General features: G+C 44.2%; 1 long non-coding RNA gene across 1 annotated transcript in view; it reads left to right on the top strand.

The window, feature by feature from the left end:
• LOC144262096 (uncharacterized) overlaps window positions 1-22,785 on the top strand; it is a 103,968-nt gene extending 81,183 nt beyond the window's left edge. Inside the window, exon 3 of the long non-coding RNA XR_013345487.1 lies at window positions 22,640-22,785. This is a non-coding gene — a long non-coding RNA (uncharacterized LOC144262096). The remainder of the gene's footprint in view (window positions 1-22,639) is intronic.
• Window positions 22,786-23,023: the final 238 nt, after the last annotated feature.

The following is a 23,023-nucleotide window of genomic DNA, read 5'->3' as shown; positions in this document are numbered from 1 at the left end:
ACTCATCCACAGAGCCAGTTATCTCGTCATAGAAGGCAATTACATTAGTCAGGCATGACTTGCCCTTGGTGAATCCATGCTGACTGTTCCTGATCACTTTCCTCTCCTCTAAGTGCTTCAGAATTGATTCCTTGAGGACCTGCTCCATGATTTTTCCAGGGACTGAGGTGAGGCTGACTGGCCTGTAGTTCCCAGGATCCTCCTTCTTCCCTTTTTTAAAGATGGGCACTACATTAGCCTTTTTCCAGTCGTCTGGGACTTCCCCCGATCGCCATGAGTTTTCAAAGATCATGGCCAGTGGCTCTGCAATCACATCCGCCAACTCCTTTAGCACTCTCGGATGCAGCGCATCCGGCCCCATAGACTTGTGCTCGTCCAGCTTTTCTAAATAGTCCTGAACCACTTCTTTCTCCACAGAGGGCTGGTCACCTCCTCCCCATGCTGTGCTGCCCAGTGCAGTAGTCTGGGAGCTGACCTTGTTCGTGAAGACAGAGGCAAAAAAAGCATTGAGTACATTAGCTTTTTCCACATCCTCTGTCACTAGGTTGCCTCCCTCATTCAGTAAGGGGCCCACACTTTCCTTGACTTTCTTCTTGCTGCTAACATACCTAAGAAACCCTTCTTGTTACTCTTAACATCTCTTGCTAGCTGCAACTCCAGGTGTGATTTGGCCTTCCTGATTTCACTCCTGCATGCGCAAGCAATATTTTTATACTCTTCCCTGGTCGTTTGTCCAATCTTCCACTTCTTGTAAGCTTCTTTTTTGTGTTTAAGATCAGCAAGGATTTCACTGTTAAGCCAATATGGTTGCCTGCCATATTTACTATTCTTTCTACACATCAGGATGGTTTGTTCCTGTAACCTCAATAAGGATTCTTTAAAATACAGCCAGCTCTCCTGGACTCGTTTCCCCCTCATGTTGTTCTCCCAGGGGATCCTGCCTATCAGTTCCCTGAGGTTGTCAAAGTCTGCTTTTCTGAAGTCCAGGGTCCGTATTCTGCTGCTCTCCTTTCTTCCTTGTGTCAGGATCCTGAACTTGACCATCTCATGGTCACTGCCTCCCAGGTTCCCATCCACTTTTGCTTCCCCTACTAATTCTTCTCGGTTTGTGAGCAGCACGTCAAGAAGAGCTCTACGCCTAGTTGGTTCCTCCAGCACTTGCACCAGGAAATTGTCTCCTATTCTTTCTAAAAACTTCCTGGATTGTCTGTGTACCGCTGTATTGCTCTCCCAGCAGATATCAGGGTGATTGAAGTCTCCCATGAGAACCAGGGCCTGCAATCTAGTAAATTCCGTTAGTTGCCGGAAGAAAGCCTCTTCCACCTCATCTCCCTGGTCCAGTGGTCTGTAGCAGACTCCCATCACGACATCGCCCTTGTTGCTCACGCTTCTAAACGTAATCCAGAAACTCTCAGATTTTTCTGCAGTTTTATACTGGAGCTCTGAGCCGTCATACTGCTCTCTTACATACAATGCAACTCCCCCACCTTTTCTGCCCTGCCCGTCCTTCCTGAACAGTTTATATCCATCCATGACAGTACTCCAGTCATGTGAGTTATCCCACCAAGTCTCTGTTATTCTGATCACATCATAATTCCTTGACTGTGCCAGGACTTCCAGTTCTCCCTGCTTGTTTCCCAGGCTTCTTGCATTTGTGTATAGGCACTTGAGATAACTTGCTGTTTGTCCTGCTTTTTCAGTATGAGGCCAGAGCCCTCCCCTTTCGCGCTCTTCTGCTCATGCTTCCTCCCAGTATCCCATGTCCCCACTTACCTCAGGGCTTTGGTCTCCTTCCCCCGGTGAACTTAGTTTAAAGCCCTTCTCACTAGGTTAGCCAGCCTGCTTGCAAAGATGCTCTTCCCTCTCTTCGTTAGGTGGAGCCCGTCTCTGCCTAGCACTCCTCCTTCTTGGAACTCCATCCCCTGGTCAAAGAATCCAAAGCCTTCTCTCCGACACCACCTGCTTAGCCATTCATTGACTTCCACGTTTCGATGGTCTCTACCCAGGCCTTTTCCTTCCACGGGGAGGATGGACGAGAACACCACTTGCGCCTCAAACTCCTTTATCCTTCTTCCCAGAGCCACGTAGTCTGCAGTGATCCGCTCAAGGTCATTCTTGGCAGTATCATTGGTGCCCACGTGGAGAAGCAGGAAGGGGTAGCTATCCGAGGGCTTGATGAGTCTCAGCAGTCTCTCCATCACATCATGAATCCTAGCTCCTGGCAAGCAGCAGACTTCTCTTTTTTCCCGGTCGGGGTGGCAGATAGATGACTCAGTCCCCCTGAGGAGAGAGTCCCCGACCACTACCACCTGCCTCCTTCTCTTGGGAGCGGTGGTCATGGAACCCGCATCTTTAGGACAGCAGAGGAAGTAGAAAGCAGCAGAGTGGAGAGGAGACACTCCCGCCAACCCCACCCACACTTCTGTCAAATAGATGAATCAGCTAATCTTAACTTGAAATGCCTCATAATTTATCTTCAAGATAAGGAGCTGGCAAAAAGGTGTTAACAAATGTAGTTGTGGTGACCTCAATTGTTTTAATGCCTGAATTTGCAAATTCCCATTTTGGTGGAAATGTTTCCCGTTCTTCATTGATGAGCATCTGCAGGGGATCAGCTTACACTCTGAGGTCTCTCTCTCTCTCTCTCTCTCTCTCTCTCTCTGCAAGGAATAGGGTTCGGGACTGACTTTTAACAACAACTACAATTTAGCAGCCTTCTGATGCTCCATTTTAAGCCTATTGGTATTAAGGCCCCCACAACAATGTTATTTAAAATCTTAATATGTTTGATAAGTCTGTGGCTGAGGCAGACTTTTTGTAACCTGTCATTTTTAAGGACAATATTCCTTTGTTTGCAGATTTTTAGAGAGCTGGGAAAGATCTAAGTTTCTAATGGAAACTCAGCTGTAATCTTGATTTTGATATACCAGCAACTATACGTGTATGACCAAAAGTTTCTTATATTCGAGTAATAAGCATTTGAGTGATGACTGTCAGACAAACATGCAACATACTGGCCTTTTTAGCAAAACTTCAGTTTCTTTGGCCTTTATTAAAACAAGGAAATTGAATATGAAAAAATGGCATTTATGTAGGGCTAATGTTGAGCTACCAGCAGACAAATGCAGGAAATATCACAGCACATGAGTCTTGTTTTCTCAGAGCAACATATGTTAAGCACAGATCTATATGTCCTCATTTTGAATTTCCTGATTTTAGTCTCTCGTGTTTTAAATGGGGACTTTTTTTTTTTGGTCTTTGGCTGCAAGTGCCTAAGCTGCAGGAAAGCTCTTCCACTAGAAACCAAATGTGCTGTGGCTGCAATGGAACTCCATTATCCCAGCTTTATGCAGTCTTCTTCCCTCCTATCTAAAGTATTTCGTTTAACAGATGTTTTTTCCCCAGTCGTGACTGATGGATAGAGCATATCCTGGAAGTAAAGGCCTGATCTTGTTATCAGTGGAGTCAATGGCAAAACCCCCACCCGCTTCAGTGTGCAGGGTCAGGCAATAAATGACCTCTGTCCCTTAACATAGCTGGTCATGAACAGCAAACAATCCCCCTTGTTGATTATTTATTGTGAGACATGGTTGATCCTCATGGAGTTTGAGGTTTTGTAATTACTCTCCACATAAATTAGATCTACATAGTAAGGTGCATAGGGCCGGATACAGAAGCCATTGAAACCAATGGAAAACATCCCACTGATTGCAGTGGACTTTGGATCAGGTACTTTGGGCACTTCAGAGCATCTTCTGCTCTCCCTTCCCTAATGTAGGAAGCTGTGCATGGAGTATTTCTCTCTCTCACTTTCCATTTTTTAATATTCTGGCCATGGCAGGAAAGCTTAATCAAAGATGAAGGTCTTGCAGTGTGTCCTGCAGCTGGTGAACACTGGATTAGTCCGATTTCTTCTGGAATTTCATACCACAGCCATATGCCATTGTCAAAGTCAGATTCAAGGCTCACAGAATTTGTCAGACCACTCTGTTTATTAGCAAAGTGCTTTGCCAATGCACCCAGGTATGTGAGCCCCCTGCAAAAGCTCAAGCTAACTTATTTATACGGATAAGCGAAAGCCAATTTAACATAAGAGTCAAAAGGAAGAGAAACTGACAAATATACATACATATCTTATTTGCATACTAACATTTACCAATCTCCTAGCTCAGTAGGAGCTCTAAGTTAATTAGTTTGAGGACCCATTGTCTCACACTCCTTAATGTTTCTCTTCCTGACAACTATATTTCAACAAACCCTTCAAGCAGCATTTCTTTAATGAATTATAATTTAAATATAATTCATTCTACTTTCACAATCCCTCCTTTTGGTCAAGCTATGCAATGACCAACAATTACTGGGTTCCACATATCAATCGTTCTTTATCTCTTTGTTCATCAGTGATATTTAATCATCAAATTAGCACTCTGGTTTGGGGCAGTTATCTGTGTAGCATGCCTGACACAATTTTCAATACAACAGGAAAGTAACTGAAAACATACAAAAATTAATAGGATTCCAAACAGGAGAGTTAGGGTTCCCTGAAACAACCAGTTTCCTATGCCAGAGAAATTGAAAAGGTTACTTAGCCACTTCCATAAAGAACTTGGCTCTTTGTGGGGAAGATATGCAATTTGTTCTAAGTGGCTAGCACGATCTATTACCTCATTGGTGTTGTCTGGTATATGCACACAGCAGTCTCTTCCAATGAGAGCACAAGTCCCTCCTTTTGCCACCAGCGCTATGTCCTCTGCCTGACGGTTTTGGAGGGCCATCTGTCGGATTGCCCCTGTTTCTTTGGCCAGGGCTCTTAAACTTTCTCCGGTTTCATTTGCCATTATTTCAACTACTGCTTGTAACCTTAGGAGCCTTTTTGCATGGTGTATTACTCCCCCTAATGGTATGAAGGAACTGCCAATGGCCTCTTCCCAGGTTAAGGGGTTTATATTATTTACATACCATTGGGCATCTGTTAAGTCCCTTCTTTTTCGCCTGAAATTGCAGAGGCGTTCTTGAGGGAAGGTTCCTAGCACTTGGAATTTCGGGAAGAGTCGGGCGGGATAACAGATTCCTGACCAATTAGCTGGTAGTGCGGTATAAGCTCTGGTCCCACACACCCAGTGATGGCCTATTAAGGCCGGGAAGGGTCGGTTGCACCCATTTGTCATATAGGTGTTTGCAAAGGAGGAGGAGTATCCCCCAAAGGGTACAGGGTAATTCTCCTTACGAGGAGTGGTGTTATTTGCATGACTGTAGGGGGAACATGAGATTAATTTCTCTGTTTGATTCCAGGTTGAGAAAAAAATTCATATCTCCATATCCGGCCCGCCACTTTTTAGTTTTGTTTGAATAATCCCATACACCATTGGCCACAATATGCTGAAGGCAACGGCTTTTCCCCAGATCCAGCCCGTCCCATTACACACCCAACACCAATGACCTTTTCCCTCCACCACACTTATCCATTTAGATGCATTTATTCCCACTGCTTCCCAAGTGTCATTGCTGTTCCATATTTTGTTAAATGGACGAGGCCCTCCAGTGAGGTCTGGGGACTTGAATGGGATAGCCAGGACAGGAACACCAGTTTGAGAGTGGGCTGGGATGTGGCTGCAGACCCAGCAATTAGAAATATTAAGGGTCTGAGCTATCCACACCTGCTGCTGGATAAAAGAATTGTCATCATGGTCTCCCCAGACCGTAAGATACCAGCCGCCAAGGAACAGGCAGAGGTGCATGTTGGAGGCAAGGCTCTTCTGGTTCTGACAACCTCAACTGAGGGAACTGCAGTCACGGTTTTACGCCCACCAGGCAGTAGGCGCTAGGCTCGCTACTGCTTTTTTTTGTTCGTAGTCTGCTTCTGGCAATCCTTATGAGAGCGTAGATTGTAAGGTATTGCAGACTGTTCCTCTACGTCTTCTTCTGGAGTCAAAATTGACTCTGTGTTGTCCTGAGGTGATGATTGGTTCTCTGGGGATGGTGCCTTCTCACACTATGAAGCATGTATCCACGCTGCGATGCCAGATAGTTTAACAGCCGTCTGTGTAGTAAACAGTACCTGATGAGGACCCTTCCACCGGGGCTCCAAGGCGTGCTTTCGATGATGGTGCCGTACGTAGACCCAATCACCAGGCTCGAGGTTATGGCAAGCGTCGGCAGTGGGTTCCGTGGGCCAGGCGGCTCGAACCTGTGAATGGAAGAGACTTACAGCTTGCATTAGTTCCTTGTAATACTGAAGGAGCGCACTGTGAGTCAAGTTCAAATCTGGAACGGGAGTAATGGTAGTCATAGCTCGCATAGGGCATCCCATAACCATTTCAAAGGGACTTAATTTATGCCTGTGGGATGGAGTGGGCTAATGGTAAGGCTACTGGCCAGCTTAATCCTGTAGAGTCACAAATTTTAGCAAGCTTATTCTTAAGTACACCATTTCGTCTTTCAACTGCACCTGCACTCTGTGGGTGGTAGGGACCGTGCAACAGGTGTTTGATATGCAATATACGGTCCAGGTGTTGAACAAGTTGTCCAGTAAAATGTGTACCCCGATCACTGGACAGAGTAGCAGGAATTCCCTTGGCAGGCATAATATGATTTAACAAACATTTGGCAACAGACAGTGAGTCAGCCTTGCGACAAGGAAAGGCTTCAGTCCAACCAGAGAATAAACATACCATAACCGATATAAATTCATATTTTTGACACTTAGGCATTTGTACAAAATCAAGTTGCCAATGCAAGAACGGTGTTTGAGGCAGGCCCCGGAACCCCTGGGCCACTTTTACAGGTTTACCAATATTATGGCTTTGGCAAATGGTACAGGCTGCACAGTGGCGGGCTGTAAAAGAGCTAAAATGGGGGGCCCACGATCCTGTCTTAGTTACAGCAGAGACCATCCCCTCCTTTCCGACATGCGAAACACCGTGTAGCAGGGCGGCCAGAGATGGGTAGAGTGAAAAGGGGGCTACAAAGGCGCCAGTAGGCGAGCGCCAAAGAGAATCGGGATGTAGAGAGCAAACTTGGGCAACCCAGGATTCTTTCTCGGTTTCTGGGGCAAAGTCTTGGAGCAGGGTGAGGTCAGTGAGGGACGGCGGTGGTATAGAAACAGAAAGGGAACCTAGAAATGCATCTGGGGAAGGTTCTATGGCAGCAGCATGTTTAGCAGAGGCGTCAGCAAATGCGTTACCCTTAGCAACATCAGTATCCGCCATTGAGTGGCTAGGGCACTTAACAATAGCTAGGGCAGACGGAAGTAAAACTGCATACAGGAGGGCAGCGATGTAGGGCCCATTTTTAATAGGGTTACCAGCAGAGGTAAGAAAAACCCCGAGTTTGCCAGAGGGTACCAAAGTCATGTACAACCCCAAAAGCGTAGCGGGAATCAGTGTAAATGGTGGTGGAGCGTCCCTCCGCCAAAAAGCAGGCACGGGTGAGGGCAACTAATTCAGCGACTTGTGCTGAGGTTCCAGAAGGTAAAGGCACAGCTTCCAGGGTTTCAGAGAGTGAAGCTACAGTGTATCCTGCAAGGAGACGACCTTGGTCGTCTTGAAAACAGGAACCATCAGTAAATAAAACAAGGTCAGAGTTAGGGAGAGGGACATCAGAAGGGTCAGAGCACGGGATGGTGACAGCTCAGAGACAGTTGCAAGGCAATTGTGGGGATCACCGTCATTAGACAAAGGAAGGAGAGTGGCAGGGTTTAACTGAGAACAACGCTTTATGGTGATATATGAAGCTGATAGTAGTAAAAGTTCGTATCTGGTAAGGCGGGCAGAGGAGAGGTGGCCTGTGTTACGTTGTGGCAGGGGAGTTTCTACAGAGTGAGGGACCAGGAGGGTAAGAGGAGAGCGGAGAACAAGGGAATCAGATATTTCGACTAGGCGCGCTGCAGCAGCCACAGCACGCAGGCAGGGGGGTAAGCCTTCGGCAACAGGGTCTAAAGTGGCAGAGAAATAAGCCACTGGGCGGTTCTTTTCTCCGTGCATCTGAGTGAGAACTCCACGTGCACACCCAGATTGTTCATGGCAGAAAAGGGTAAAAGGCTTAGAATAGTCAGGCAGCCCTAAAGCAGGGGTAGAAGCCAAACCCTGTTTGAGGGAAACAAAGTCAGAACTGGCCTCGGGGGCCACGGCATGGGGTCAGGCACAGAGAACCGAGTGAGTTCCTGGAGAGGTTTTGCAAGGGAGGCATATTGGGGAATCCACTGTCTGCAAAATCCAGCCATGCCTAAAAACTTCCGGACCTGGCGTGGGGAGCGGGGTCGGGGAAAGCTAAGGATAGCTTGGACACGAGTGGGAGAAAGTGCACGGGAACCCTGGGAGAGGAGAAAGCCAAGGTATGTGACAGAAGCTTGACAGAGTTGTAGTTTAGAGCGAGAAGCTTTGTGACTCTTATTTGCTAGGGCAGTAAGGAGCACTAAAGAGTCAGTTTCAGAGGCAGACAATGAAGGGGAACCGAGGAGTAGATCATCTACATATTGGACTAGTGTGGACCTGGACGGGAAAACAAGGTCAGCAAGGTCTCGGGCTAATGCTTGGGAAAAATATGATGGGCTTTCAGTATCCCTGGGGCAGTGTGATCCATGCGTAGTGTTGCCCCTTGTAAGAAAAGGCAAACAGGAACTGGGAGTCAGGGTGAACCGGGACAGAAAAGAAAGCAGAGCACAAATCAACAACAGTACGATGAGTTGCATCTGGTGGGATAGAAGCCAGAATCTTTGAGAGAGGCAAGTTTTGATTCTGTTCACCTATGATTTGCCTCTTCCCACCACTGCATGAAACAGTCAACCTCTCCTTTTGCCAATTTAGTTTTAGGTTGGCCGAGTTTGTCTTTTAAGACGTCTACTCGGTCTTTGTCCCAAGATCCTAACAGTGGCCACTGAATTTTGGGATTCTCCTGAGTTAGCCTAGACCATTTTTTCAGTAATTTACAGGAGTCCGGACCCTTCCTAAAAATACATAAAATGAGCCGGTGTTCCTTTAGGGAACTGTCCCGACTTAGACATCTGGTTACCAATACAGGAGGACATTACACACCAATCACACTAGAAGGAAAGTCGGGTATGTCAGAGTGATGCCCGGTGCAACACACAAAAGGAGCCCACAGGCTACTGCCTCAATCGCCCTTGCTTTCATACCAAGGATTTTACCCAAGGCGCGGTGCGGCTGCGATTGTGCAGATTTCACTCACTCAGACCGTGGGGACAGGAACCCTTTGGTCAGCCAATCCCTGGACAGAGACGGCGCCCAGACTCAAACACACCACAGGGAGGACAGATAGACACAGAGACAAGACAGTCCTCAGTCCGGACAAAACACAGAAATAATTACCTGACCAGATTCCTGATGTCAGATCCCGGGATCCCTACCAGAACAGAGTGGGAACCAACAGGTTCGATGGCATAGACTTCACTGTGGTCATGCACCCTTCCGTTCTGGTGGAGGACCGCTCGGGCCAAATGCTCAGGTGCCGGCTTGCCACGGCCGTCCTAAGAACGGTCAGGAGTCACACGGCCCCAGTGAAGACGGTTGCCATCTCGGTGGGACCTCCAAATTGTCAAAGTCAGATTCAGGGCTCACATATCTGGGTGCACTGGCAAAGCGCTTTGCTAATAAACAGAGTGGTCTGACAAATTCTGTGAGCCTTGAATCTGACTTTGACACCATCAACTGAGAGCGGTCTCCAGTTCTCATGCACTTCATCCTGGGTTTTATGAGCTGCATAGTCCCAGAGGATCATAGCTGTCTTGGCTTACTGTGGATGGAGAAGTGATCACTGATGTACCAGGGTCTGATCTGATGAGGTCTTTGAAGACAGGAGAAAGGCCTTGAACCGGTAACAAAAGCAGACTACAGCACTGGGGGGATGTGTTCAAGGAGGCCCATCCAGTTCTAGAGGTGTGTTGCCAGATTCTACACAATCTGGGGCCTCTGCATTGCTGCCACCTCAGCTCCAGACATAGTGTGTTACAATAATCCAGTCTAGATATGAAAAATACATGGATCGCTGTATTAGGGAGAGCAGACAATGACATGAGTGGGTGCCCCATATAAAATATCTATATTGTATGTACATTACATAGACACATACACAATCCTTTTTCATTGGAATTTTTCTCTTCCCCTTTCATCTCAGTCCCTCCATTAGCACAATGCAAACTCAATATAATTCAAGTTGAAATTTAGAACTCATGAAGTTTTAGGCTGAAATTAGTTAAAATAATTCTGCCCATTTGGTACAGGACATGACATGGTAAAAATATAAAGGGAGACTGAAGTAACTAACTTTTTATGTGCTGAAATGTTAAAAGCTGGATTGCATGTTGTTAGGGATGGAGTGGAATGTTTGTAAGTAAGTGTAAATGTTTATTACGTTAATAATATGAATTATTATTTCTTTATTGTGCCCAATCCCAAAATTGCTTTCCCAGACCAAAATATGATTGACTGCTTTCACTGAGGCTTGTGTCTGAGTAAGGAGTTCAGGACTAGACCGATTGTTGTTATATGATAATTCTACAAACAGATACCTAGAGCTTTGAATGAAGTCAAGCATCTCTCAGAAATCTGCACTGGTAGCATAAAGTGTTGCCTTCTGGGAATATTAAGCATGAATGTCAGGTATGGTTTCCTAGTTCTCTATGGATATTTTCATACATCTACAGTGTGTTGGGTGACAGGCAGCAGATTTTATTATCATTATCCTTTACTAAATACAGTAGCATGCTTATATATCCTCAGTAGGTAGGATCTGGAATTGTTTTACACTTCCCTAGTTTCTCTTCTCTTAAAATTAATTTTATTATGAGGTTTTCATATCTTTTAACATATGGGTACCTAGGGCTTTGAAACCAATGTGGAACAGAAGACTGTGCTGGGAGCATGTAGTACATTATCTGTCTCTCCCTGTAGACAAGATGACAGCTGGGGTCTGTGTGCCAAACTGGTGTCTGACACTGGAATGCTTACTGGCAGAGTGCCATGCCACAGGCTACAGTAAAAGGCTTTGAGAAATGCAATGAAAGAAAACATGTTAATATGTACAAGAGTCTTAAAACTTAAGGAAAGGAAACTTTGCCTGTCTTACACAAAATACTTATGAAAAAATGGTTTAGACAAAGGGATTTTCAAAGTATTCTTAGTAGCCTCAAAGGGAAGATTTCCAAAGGGTAATTTTCAGAAATAGTTATCCATAGAGGAACTTGATTGCTCAGGAAATTGGCAGTGGGCTTTTCATCTTGGGGTACCGTTCAGATCCATCCCATTTCAGTAATGACCAAATGTCTATTGTACTGCTCTTATTCAGCAATAGAGACAAGCCATCCGCAGAGACGTAGAAATGTTTGGTTCAATAACACTATAAAGATTTTCATTTATGTTTTCTGTATAACCCCTTGCAGGCTGCAGAGATATGTGTACACTCACACACACATCTTCCTATGCATTTATGTGGCTGGCAGTTTGGAAAAGCCAGAGCTTTAAAATAAGATCTGAAATTGATTCACTTTCTTCTTGGGCCTCATCCAAGTTCATTGAAGTCAATGTGAATCTTTCCATTGACTTCAGTAGGCCCAAACTTGATCAGGCTCTTAGAGAAGACACAAAACTTTATAGTAATCCTGCATCCTCTGTTTTCTTATACAATATAAAGGGTATGAAGTATTTTGTACAAAATTTAAATCTTGTTTTGCAACCTACTTTTTTTCCTAGACAAGCAACATTAAATAAGGCACCAGACAAGACATTCTGTGTCAACCACTGTATGAAGTATACTAAAAACAAGTTGATCAGATTTGATCCAGGGTGAAGTCCTTCTTTAATCCATTGGAGAAGATAGCGGAAGCTTAAATGCTTTTATTAAATAACAAACACACAAAAATATCAGTAGTATTTCCCATTTAACTTTTTGGCAGTCATTAATAATAGCACGAAGGACATTTTCACCACTTGGTGAGTTTTTTCTTTTGAAGCATGTCTCTGTCAAAATGCAGATTTCAATTTCCTTCAAGGATTGCAACATATGCAGCTCCTTTCCCCTTCCTCATTGTGGTTAGGGGGTTATTTTTCAGTAATAATAAACTCTTTAAATAACATTAATCTATGTTTTGTTTGTGTTAGGAATGGAATATAGAGGTCATATATTTTCAGCATGGTTTTCTATTGGGGAAGTGGCTAATGGTCACAAAGTGGTACAGAAATAAACCTAAGTTAGGCTGCTATTAGCAACTACACCTACTAATGCAGAGAACATAAAAGAACTACAGGGACTGTTGTATAGAACTGAGACAGGCTTTTACACAAGATTTTTTTAGTTTTAGTTTAGTAGGGATGTGAATTGAAAGTACCAATGGTTTTGTGGTTAAGACATAGAACTCAAAATCAGCTGATCTGGATTCTATTCCCAAATTTACCACGAACTACTTTTGTGACCTTGGACAAGTTATTTTACTTCTCTGTAGCCTTCTGTACACTAGGAAAATTTTCTAAAATGTTCTCCCTGTTGCTAATCTTGGTGATGCTGCAGTGATGTTAGCGATGTTTGGAGCCCTGATACAGACAAGGCTCCCATGGTCATTTTTTTCTACTGTAATTATGTCATATTTATATTCAGGCTCCATTTGATCTCATTCATGGTATCTACCTCTGTAAGTCAAATTTTGCTGTTGCTAGCATGCATGCAACTCACAATGACTCAAGTGAGAGCTCCATGCATACAACCTAGGAGAGAATTTGGTGGCAGTCATTAGTATGGCTCATTAATAATAAAAATGGGTTTGATTTTTTTTTATTGTGTATAAAAGAAGGGCTGGATTTTTTTCTTTATTTTAAGGTGTTGGTTTTTTTCTTCATGTGTTTCACATTACAAATTCTGGACTGGCCTATCATGTTTTTCTTGAAACAATATGTAGTTGACTCGAGAACAAATAGAATTATGACATCACAAAATGAAATCTGATGAATTGAGAAGGAAGGTGATTTTCATTCAGAGTGTTTAAAACTTGAGGGCGGGGGTGGTGAGAGGGGAAGAGAGGATGGTGGTGTTTGTTGATGTTATTTATTTATTTAACTCAAGTGCTGTATAAATATTTGAGAGAGAAGATTCATTTGTTAGAGCCATTCGTTTCTCATTTCAGTGAGAAAGCACCCAATCCGCGCCAAAGAAGACTTTCATCAAAAGCAAGGGAGGCCTATTTTTCTGATATACTATTATTTTTAAGATAAAAATGATCAGGAAGCAAATGTGTGTGGTGTGTGTGTGTGGTTAAAAATCAGGCTTTCTTTCTTTCTACATACCAACAAGCAAAACACATTTTTCCTTTCCATGTCACCTTTTAAGGTGTTTGGGGTTTTTTTCCTCTTTGAAATATTATACATGTTGTGACTGTTACTGGTTCTAAGTGAACCGTAGCAGCAGTTCTGCATCTCTTCATCTCAATAAAAATAATTTGTCTTTAATCTTGCCACCTGGTCCGTCTGACAGTCATTTTCATGTCTCAAGTAATTGTTATGGATTTCATATTGTTTCCCTGTGCAAACACTATCCTTTGCATTTTTGTGTCTATTTCCAGAAATCCCAGTCTCTGTTGTTTTCTTAAATTACTTTTCATCTCTAATTTTGGTCCTTGCATAATGAAAGAGTACTTCAATGGGCCATTTGTACTTTACAGTTGCCAGGTCCATTTTACAACATCATGTCTATTACTTGGTATTTCTTCCTGAGCATCAACTTCAATACTTGTCACTGATGTGAAAACCTGGATTGTTTCATTGTTTTGCCTCTCTCTCCTTATCACTGTCCAACCAGTTAGACCATGAAAATAGGATTCTTCTTGCATATGGTTCTTAACTTTGCCTTTTAATAAAAGTCTGTTCTCAGCTGTACATCTCATCTGCATCCTATTCTGGGTTAATTAAATTCATGTTTCTACAGTTTTTTTAAAAAAGCAAACTAATTATTAATTAATATGAGGATTCAGTTTCCTGGAATGTTCATAGAATATCAGGGTTGGAAGGGACCCCAGGAGGTCATCTAGTCCAACCACCTGCTCAAAAGAGGACCAATCCCCAATTTCCTAAATGGCCCCCTCAAGGATTGAGCTCACAACCCTGGGTTTAGCAGGCCAATGCTCAAACCACTGAGCTATGTCTCACTGTGAGTCTTCCTGCTACCACATTTTATTGTATATTTTCAATGCAAACAAAAACACACTAAAATATAGAATTTAAATGTAATAAATATGATATGATTTCAAAATTAAAGTTTTTAGCTTACTAAAGGCTAACATATTCCCTTGAGTCCTGTTAGAGAGCCAGGCTGAGGGATTATATGATATGAGCAACAGACCCCAGGATGAATATTTTTGTACATGGAGACAGATTCAAACCCACATTCTGTGAAAGTTTGAATCTAGATCTGAATTTTGTGGTTGGTTTCTATCTTTATAATGGACTGAACCAAAACTCAAGATCCAAACAACTTCAAGCTTTGGCAAGTATGGGCCTGGGATGAATTTTGTCCCTTTGCCCGATCAGTAAAAATAGCGTTTATGAAACCTTATTATCAGATCTAAACTATCTGCTTCTCAACTTTTGGGATTGCATCTCATATGCTAGATTTGTAATTTTTCAAAAAACAAACTGAGGATAATTGCATAGTTAAAAAGAAATAGGGATGAGGAATAAAGAGCATCTCTAAAATCTGTTCAGGTTTCCAACAATAACTGGAAAATTTTGTGTAAAACACAGAATGACTAAATATGTAACTAACAGAAAAATACACATTCTTGAATGGAAGGTGCTACAATATTCAAGATATATTTAAAACTGCCAGTGCATATTGTAAAAAACATCTATGTCACAGGTAAATGTGGCTTGGTTTACATGATATGACACTACAATTCTAAGTTACATCAGGGACAAATTTGGCCCAAGATGTCCTTCCTGTGACAGCCATATTCTCTTCCCATGATGGCGTGACAGCAGTCCTCTGTTGCTGGATAGCTTCCTCAGCCCTGGATGTCTCCATATGTATACTCTTGAGGAATTCCTCTTGGGCACGGATGCAGGGGACTGGACTAGATGACCTCTTGAGGTCCCTTCCAGTCCTATGATTCTAAGTTTTGAAAATTATTTATCTAATCCTTTCCTCATGTCATCCTTGAGAGAGTGTGATAGGAGATACCTGCCCTTCACTGGACAGGAAGGGGTTAACCCCATACTATGGGCTGAAGAAGCCATGGTCCCTCACCCCTGCTGGGCAAGCTCAAACTGGAACCATAGTATAAAAGGTAGCAGTCTAACTCAGTCCATGCTGACTGCTGAGGAGAGAGAATGCGTGTTGCAGGCACCCTCCCAGGAGCTGCTGGAGCCCAGACCATGGAGGCCAGACATGCTGAAACCCAAGTGGATACCCAGCTGCCCACGAAAGCCCATAAGGGGAAGGAGTCATTGGGAGCTTCACCGGCCAATGACCCAGAGGACCTGTGGACTATGGCTCTGGAAGATAGGGTAGGAAGTAACCCAGGGGAACTAGACATTGTTCCAGTTGTAGAACCAGAAACAGAGGCAGTGTGATTAGGACAGATCCCTGCTGATCTAGTGGTGAATACATTCACTGCTGACACGTCCCTTGGCTGGGACCCAATGCAGTAGAGAGGGCCCGGGTCCCACTACCCAGGATGCCAACCCACCCCTGGATAGTAGCCTATCCTCTACCTGACCACAGGACCCTACTGCCCTGCTTAGAAGGGCCATCTTATTGATTCTGGCCACTAGGCCCCATTGTCCACACATAAGGATGACCCCACTGACTCTGGCCACTAGGCCACACCACCCTGCATACAATGGCAACCCTATTGACTCTGATCACTAGGCCATACTGGCCTGAAGTCATCCCATCATGGAGTAGTCTGATGATGGAAATGAATTTCTGTGGACAGCCAGATCTATACAGCACCTTGCATAGGGCATCATGATTGATAGACTCAAAGGCCATTGGTTAGGTCAATGAATGCCACGAACAGTTCCTGGTGTTTCTCTCTGCATTTCTCCCTGAATCTGTCGTGCCACAAAGATCATGTCAGTGCCGCACTGTGATTAGGGGAGGAGTTCCTCAGCAAGGGGGAGGAGGCGTTAAGTAGGATCCGGGCAAGGATCTTCCCTGTGACAGAGAGGAGGGCAATACCTCTGTAGTTCCTGCCAGATTTTTCCTTTTTCTTGAATATTGTTACAAAGTTGGTGTTCTTAAAGTCAAGTGGAACTTCTTCTCAGGTCCAGATTTTGTCAAGGAGTTGGCAAAATTTGTGCTTTAAAAATCTCATCTGGGCATGGTGCCTTGTGATTTTTTTGTCTAGGTGATGGCATGCTGGGCTTCCTCAGAAGATGGTGGATCAGCAAGGTGTTCCATTGCTGAGTGTTGTAGAATAAACTCGATGGTGGCTTCAGAGACCGTGGATTCATGGTTTAGTAGGCTTTCAAAGCACTCCTTCCAGTGTTGTTTAGTGGCTGCATTGTCCTTGAGGAGGGTGAAGCCATCCTGGGAATGCAAGGCAATTGGGCCTTTGGGAGCTTGGCCCATATATAGCTTTTGTTGCCTGAAAGAAGCTTCCCATATAATCCTGGTCTATGAAACCCTGGATTTCAAAGGCCTTCTCTTGCCACCACTTGCTTTTGATATCACATAGCCTCCTTTGGACTTTGGCTTTGAACAGGTGATAGGCCTCATGTTTTCGTTGGTTAGAGGAATCATTTTGCCAGTTACAGAATGCATTTCTTTTCTGTTGAATTAATTCTAGAATTTCCTCATTGTTTTCATCAACCCAGTCTTGGTGCTACTGAGTGGAATATCCTATGGTTTCATCACATGCACTGTGAATGGTATTTTTAAGTTCATCGCAGTGCTCTTGAATATCATTGATGTTGTCAGGCAAGTTAGAGAGTTTCTCAGACAGGTGTTGCTGGAACGTCTCGCAGCTGGCTTGGTCTTGAAGTGCTTTGACGTTGTACCATTTTCGTTTAGTCTTTGGGTGTTTGCAGTGTGGTGGAGCGAGCTGCAGATACACGATTGATCATACTAATGGATGGTCTTTCCAGCAGTGATCTGTACCTTTCATAGCTCATGTTATATGGACATCAGTGTAATCTCTGGCTCTGACTAGTCGAGGAAGTGCCAGTGTTTGGACTGAGGATGGTTTCCAGTGGTCTTAAATGTGTTATTCTACCTAAAGATGGTATTTGAGATGAGCAGGTCATCCTCCACACGTTTGTTGAGGAGGAGAATACCAGTGGGGTTTACATTTCCTACCCCATCTTTGCCTATTGTGCCATTCTAGAGTTGGGAGTCCTATCCAGCTCTGGCATTGAAATCTCCCAGGAAGATGAGTTTGACTGCGAGGACTGCATCGAGAGTGCTATAAAACTGCTCCTTATTGTCTTCCTCATCATCGAGTGTTGGGATGCATGCGCTGATGCCTGTGGCTTATTGGTTGTTGCTGAGCTTGAGCCGAAGAGTCATGAGATGCTCGTTGATTCCCATGGGAAGCTCCAACAGCTGACTGGTGATCTTATTTTTGATGTCAAAGCCAATCCTGTGAATGTGTCTCTCTTAGGGTGGTGCTCCTTTCCAAAAGAAGGTGTAGCCACCTCCATCCTCTTTTAATTGGCCCTCATTGACCCGGTGTGTCTCACTAAGGGCTGCAATGTCAATGTTGAGTCTTGCCAGTTCTCTAGCAATTATGGCAGTTCTTCTTTCTGGGCATTCACTGTGCTGAGAATCCATAAGGGTGCGGACATCCCAGGTGCTGCTGCTGCTGAAATGCACTTCTGTTTCATCCAATCACAAGATGACCATCACATGGCTGCTGCCTGCATGCAGATTTGTGATTAAAGACTCCCAGAGATCACTGCTCCTGTCTTCCCTGCCACTCGTCCGTTGTGGCAGGGCTTTGTGCGGGTGTGAGCCCTTTGGCAGAGGCTGCATGTGAAATCTTTTAACACGGGGAAACTGGTGTGCAGGCGGTAACCACATGAGACTTGACAGGAGGAAAAGCCTGACCCAGTGACAAGGAGATCCAAGACAACCAGGGGCCTCTCTCCTGCTACAGTTCTCATCTGCCTACACAGCCACAGAGTACTAGAAGGTCCTCTGTATGCGCCTGTTCCACTGTTGGGGTCTTGTGAAGTTTGGACCGCAGTTAGTCAGGAGCCTTGCCTCAGACCTGCTCACCAAGGGTGACCCTACCAGAAATATGAAAGCTCCGGACAGTATAGCTCTGAGGGTCTTTAGCCCACGCAAGCCTCTCCACCATGGCAAGGTTGAGATCCATCAGACTACTTCATTATGGGACGACCGCCACCATTCTGTGCAACGGCTCAGAGACCGAACCATTCATCATTCACACTGGTGCCAAGCAGGGCTGTGCCATTGCTCCAGTACTCTTCTCCATTTACCTTGCCATGATCCTGATTCTCATCCATGACCACCTTCCTGATGGAATCGAGACTGAGTATCATATGGCTGGCCAACTCCTCAATCTCTGACATCTCCAAACAAAATCTAAGATCATGAGAACTGGCATCACTGACCTTCAGTATGCAGATGACTGCATCATTCTCGCACACACAGAGGCTGATCTGAAAAGCACCCTAAATCTTTTTTGCAGATGCCTGTCACAGCCTGGGTCTCTCTCTGAAGGTACTCTACCAGCCCTCACCTGCACAAACTACTATTCATACTCCACAAATCACCATCAGCGGAGAACCTGTGGAAAATGTGGACCATTTTCCATACATTGGCAGCCACCTGTCCCAAATAGCCAGCACTGACACAGAAATCGAATACAGGATCCATTGTGCCAGCACATCCTTTGGAAGACTACTGAAACAAGTTTTCAATGATAGGCATCTGCAAATAGGCACCAAGATCTTGGTTTACAAGGCAGTTGTAACCCCCAGCCTTCTCTATGGGTGTGAGACCTGGGTAGCCTACAGACAACATCTCAAGCGGCTGGAGTGGTTCCAGAAGCTTTGCCTCAGGATGATTCTCAGGATCAGCTGGGAAGACCAACGCACTAACATCAGCATTCTCTCTGCAGGCAACATCAACAGTGTAGAAGCACAGATTATGAAACATCAACTCCCCTGGGCTGCTCACTGTGTACATATGCCTGACACTCGCCTCCCGAAGCAAGTACTGTTCTCTCAGCTAAGTCAGGGAAGAAGGGCTCACGGGGGGCAGAAGAAACATATCAAAGACATACTGAAAGTACACCTTAAAAAGGGAGGCACCAACCCAACAAACTGGGAGGACTTGGCGCAGAACAGAACAAGTGGTGCCACACCATACGCCAAGCCACAGCTCACTTTGAGGAGAACAGACGTGCTCATGAGACAGAGAAGCGACAAAGGAGGAAAGAAAGGGTACAACACTCCAGCCAACAACTATGTCTCCTCCAAGATTACACATATCACTTCTGTGGGAAAATCTATAGGGCACGAACTGGGCTCCTCAGCCACCTAAAAACCGATCAATGAACCCCCTTGGCAGACATCATCCTCACGTTAAGGAGTAGCCAAAGATTGCCCTGAAGCTAAAGATAGCCCTACTGATCCTGGCCACGGGGCCATACTGCCCTGCATTGATAGGCGGTCCTGTTGACTCTGGCCATTAGGTGATACTGCCCTGAGGCAAAGGCCAGTCCTACTGACTCTGGCTGCTGGGCACCACTGCCCTGAATCAAGGGGCAGGCCCATTGACTTTGACCATTAGGCAATACCACCCTGAGGAAAGGAGCGGTTATTTGGACCCAGCCACAGCGCTATACCACCCTTCTCTCCTCCCACAAGGGGTGACGGGGTATACCTGCCCTACAACAGAGAGAAACTAATGATTATAAGGCTGTTCCATATACAACATTTGCCCTCAGAAGGTTAAAGTAATATGATTGGGGAAATGTTCTGTCTGTTTCTTATTGTACAGCAACTGGGCACAACAAGCTCTTTGTACTTTGGAAAATTGCCTTTTTTCACATCAACGCTACTCTTTTTTTTGTGTGTGAGTCACTTGGAATTGAAGAAATTGAGGCAGAATTTGTTGTGTATGTTGGACCAATTCATCCTTAGTGTAACTTCATAATGTGTGTGTGACACTGGCAGACTAGGTCATGTCAGTGTGTATTCAGGCCAATTCACTTGTGTATTAGATCAAAGCAATTGTTAAATGTACATGTGTTTTGAGTGTTTAAATATTATAAAACTAATGGGATGTTACATGCATTGTTTTTACTTATCTGTGTCCTGTCATAGTGTAATAGCAAACGTTTGCATTGTAAATACGCCTGTAACTCAATAACTCATCGGACATCAAAGAAGCCTTGTGGACTGCTAATGAAGGACTTTATGAGAAAAGGACCTAGTTCCAAAGCAAATGGCCACTGTGTGTGACGACCTGAGGTCAGAGGCTCAAAGTGCAGTTCTCACGCAGCCCCATCAAAGGAAAAGCCCCTCGTGGGTCGAGTGACTGTCGGCTTGTCTTCTGTGAGAAGAAGATATAAGAATGGATCCAAAGAAAGATCCTTCTTCTCTGAACTGTTTGGACTCTTACAGGGAAGTGCACCAGATGCATAGTGGAGATCCCCAGAGACAAGTTGGGTACCCTGAAAGACTTTTGGGAAACTGGCAGTTTATTACAGCATTAACACCATTTGGAGCTACAAACTGTGATTCACCTGTACATATATTTTACCTGCTTTAACCTCTCAGTAATTCTCATACTTTTTTTTTTTTAGCTAATAAGTCTTCAGATAGTTTACTATAGAATTGGCTGCCAGTGTTGTCTTTGGTGTAAGATCTGGAGTATCAATTGATCTGGGGTAAGTGACTGGTCTCTTGGGACAGAGAGAAACCTGATGTGGTGTGATTTATGGTTTAAATAACCGTTATTACAAAGTTCAGTTTGTCTGTCTGGCAAGATAGGCTGGAGAGTCTAAGGGGACTGTCAGTGACTCTATGGTAAGATTGATATAGTGGTCCAGAAGTTCACATTTGTTACTGGCTTGGTGAAATCTAATTATAGTTTAGGGTGTCTGCCCTTGTTTTCTGACAGTCTGCACTGAGGTAGCCACTCACAGTTGTGAGCCACTCCAGACAGCATGACCGTGTGTTCATGAGGTAAATCTGGCCCACTGTAAATTAGGTTTGGTTGGACTAACAGGGAAAGCTTTGGATTTCATTAGAGTCTGGCACATGGAACTTTTTGGGAGTAAATATTCTATTTAAATAAAAAAGAGCTGTGATCCTGGATACTAGAAAAATAAAAGGAATTCAAATATGTGAATTAAAGTGGGTTGCAAGTCGGAGGGACTCAGAGTGACATAAAGAGGAACATTCTCTAGAGCAGGGGTTCCCAAACTTGATGTGGTGTGGGAGCTGTGAGCAGCTGTACCTGCGGACGCTCAGGTAAACAAAGTGTCTCGCAGCCCGCCAGGGGCTTACGCTGAACAAGCTGCAAGCCAAGGTTGGGAACCCCTGCTCTGGAGGGATTACTGTAAATTAATCTGCAGCTCACTTTAGTCTACAAAGAAATGCAAGGCCTACAACTGAAGGAAAAGAATTATTGATGGTCCATACAATATAACTACTGAGATCATATAATCAAGAAAGTACTTTCATTTAAATTCTTGATTATATTGCACTGAAATACAAAGTGCATAGAAAGACTGAAGCAAAGCTGAAATTCACTGAAAGTTTGTTTGTTAAAGAATCAAATCCTGCAGTCCTGTTTTTATATAGTCCTTACTCAGGCAAATGCTGATGGAAATTAATGGAAACTTTGACTGAATAAAGACCGAGTTAAAACTAAGAAATAACTAGGGTTAGACAATGAGACTTTCTATCGTAAACCTGAGATTTAGTCCACCCCACTTCCATATCAACTTTCTTTAAATATATATTTCCATGTCTGGTCTCTTGCCTGAGGAGACATTTTAGTAAACTTAGAGGCTAATCAGAGATCAGTTTATACCTGTGAAGCATTTAAGCCATTTTATTTCATTTCAGCCTATGTGGACTCACATTCCTGAGTTTCTTTTTGAGGCTAAGTTTAAACAAACTCTCAGTTTCAATGTAAAACTCAGTCAAACCATGTGAAACAGTGAATCCTGCCTGATTTCAGTGCAGACCTGTGAATTCAGACCAGGTTCTCTTGCAGTTTGGACTAGGTTTGCTCAACAGCTTGCAACGAACATTTTGCACAGCTCTGCTCTGAGGATGCTCTGATTCAGTGTAGCCTGCTGCAGCCTTTGGTGGGGAGGTTTCTATGGAGCCCTTGGCAGAAACTGAAGTGTTCTTTCCCAGTGGAATAACTAAGGAGAGCAGTGCTAGAAACACTGCCTGCCTGCCTTGGAGTAAATGCCCTCCAGGACACAGTGAGAGGAAGACTATAGCTGCCTGTTCTTACAGCAGTTAATCTGTGCCAGTGACAACAACATATAACACATGACTATGGAGCTTGTAATATGTAATAATATTGCCTGTCTGAGGAGCAGTAGCAAATGTTTGTGGCCTTGCATGTTGGCTTGCCAGTGGAGGAGAAATCTGTGACACAGAGTTTGGGTATGTGCTAAGTGTTACTTGTTTTACTTACACAGGAGCAGAGATGGTCAACGAGTAAGCAAGGCAATCCCTTCTTCCAGAAACCACGGCCCAAAACCATTCAAGAACTGATTCTAATCAGAGACGAAGGCAGAAACTCTCCTGCCACTTGCACAATTGCTTTTCCCAAGAACCTTGCACAACAAAACTAACACCACCACCCAGCATGTCTTTCCAAGACTGAGCCTTTGCTTGCACACTAAGAAAAAGACCTTAGAAGACTATGTGTAATGGAGCCATCTGGTGATACCTATCGTAATAATATCTATGCATATAAATGCTGCAAAGGGGATCCAACTAATCCTGCATTGCTACAAAGTAATTGCTAAATTTAGTTTACTTACAGCAAGCAAAGCTTTTTTGGAAAATTGGTCGCTCCA

This window comes from Eretmochelys imbricata, chromosome 3 (genome assembly GCF_965152235.1).
Source record: "Eretmochelys imbricata isolate rEreImb1 chromosome 3, rEreImb1.hap1, whole genome shotgun sequence".
Lineage (NCBI taxonomy): Eukaryota > Metazoa > Chordata > Testudines > Cheloniidae > Eretmochelys > Eretmochelys imbricata.
Note: the sequence above shows the minus strand (reverse complement) of the source record. Positions and strands in the feature narration are given on the sequence as shown.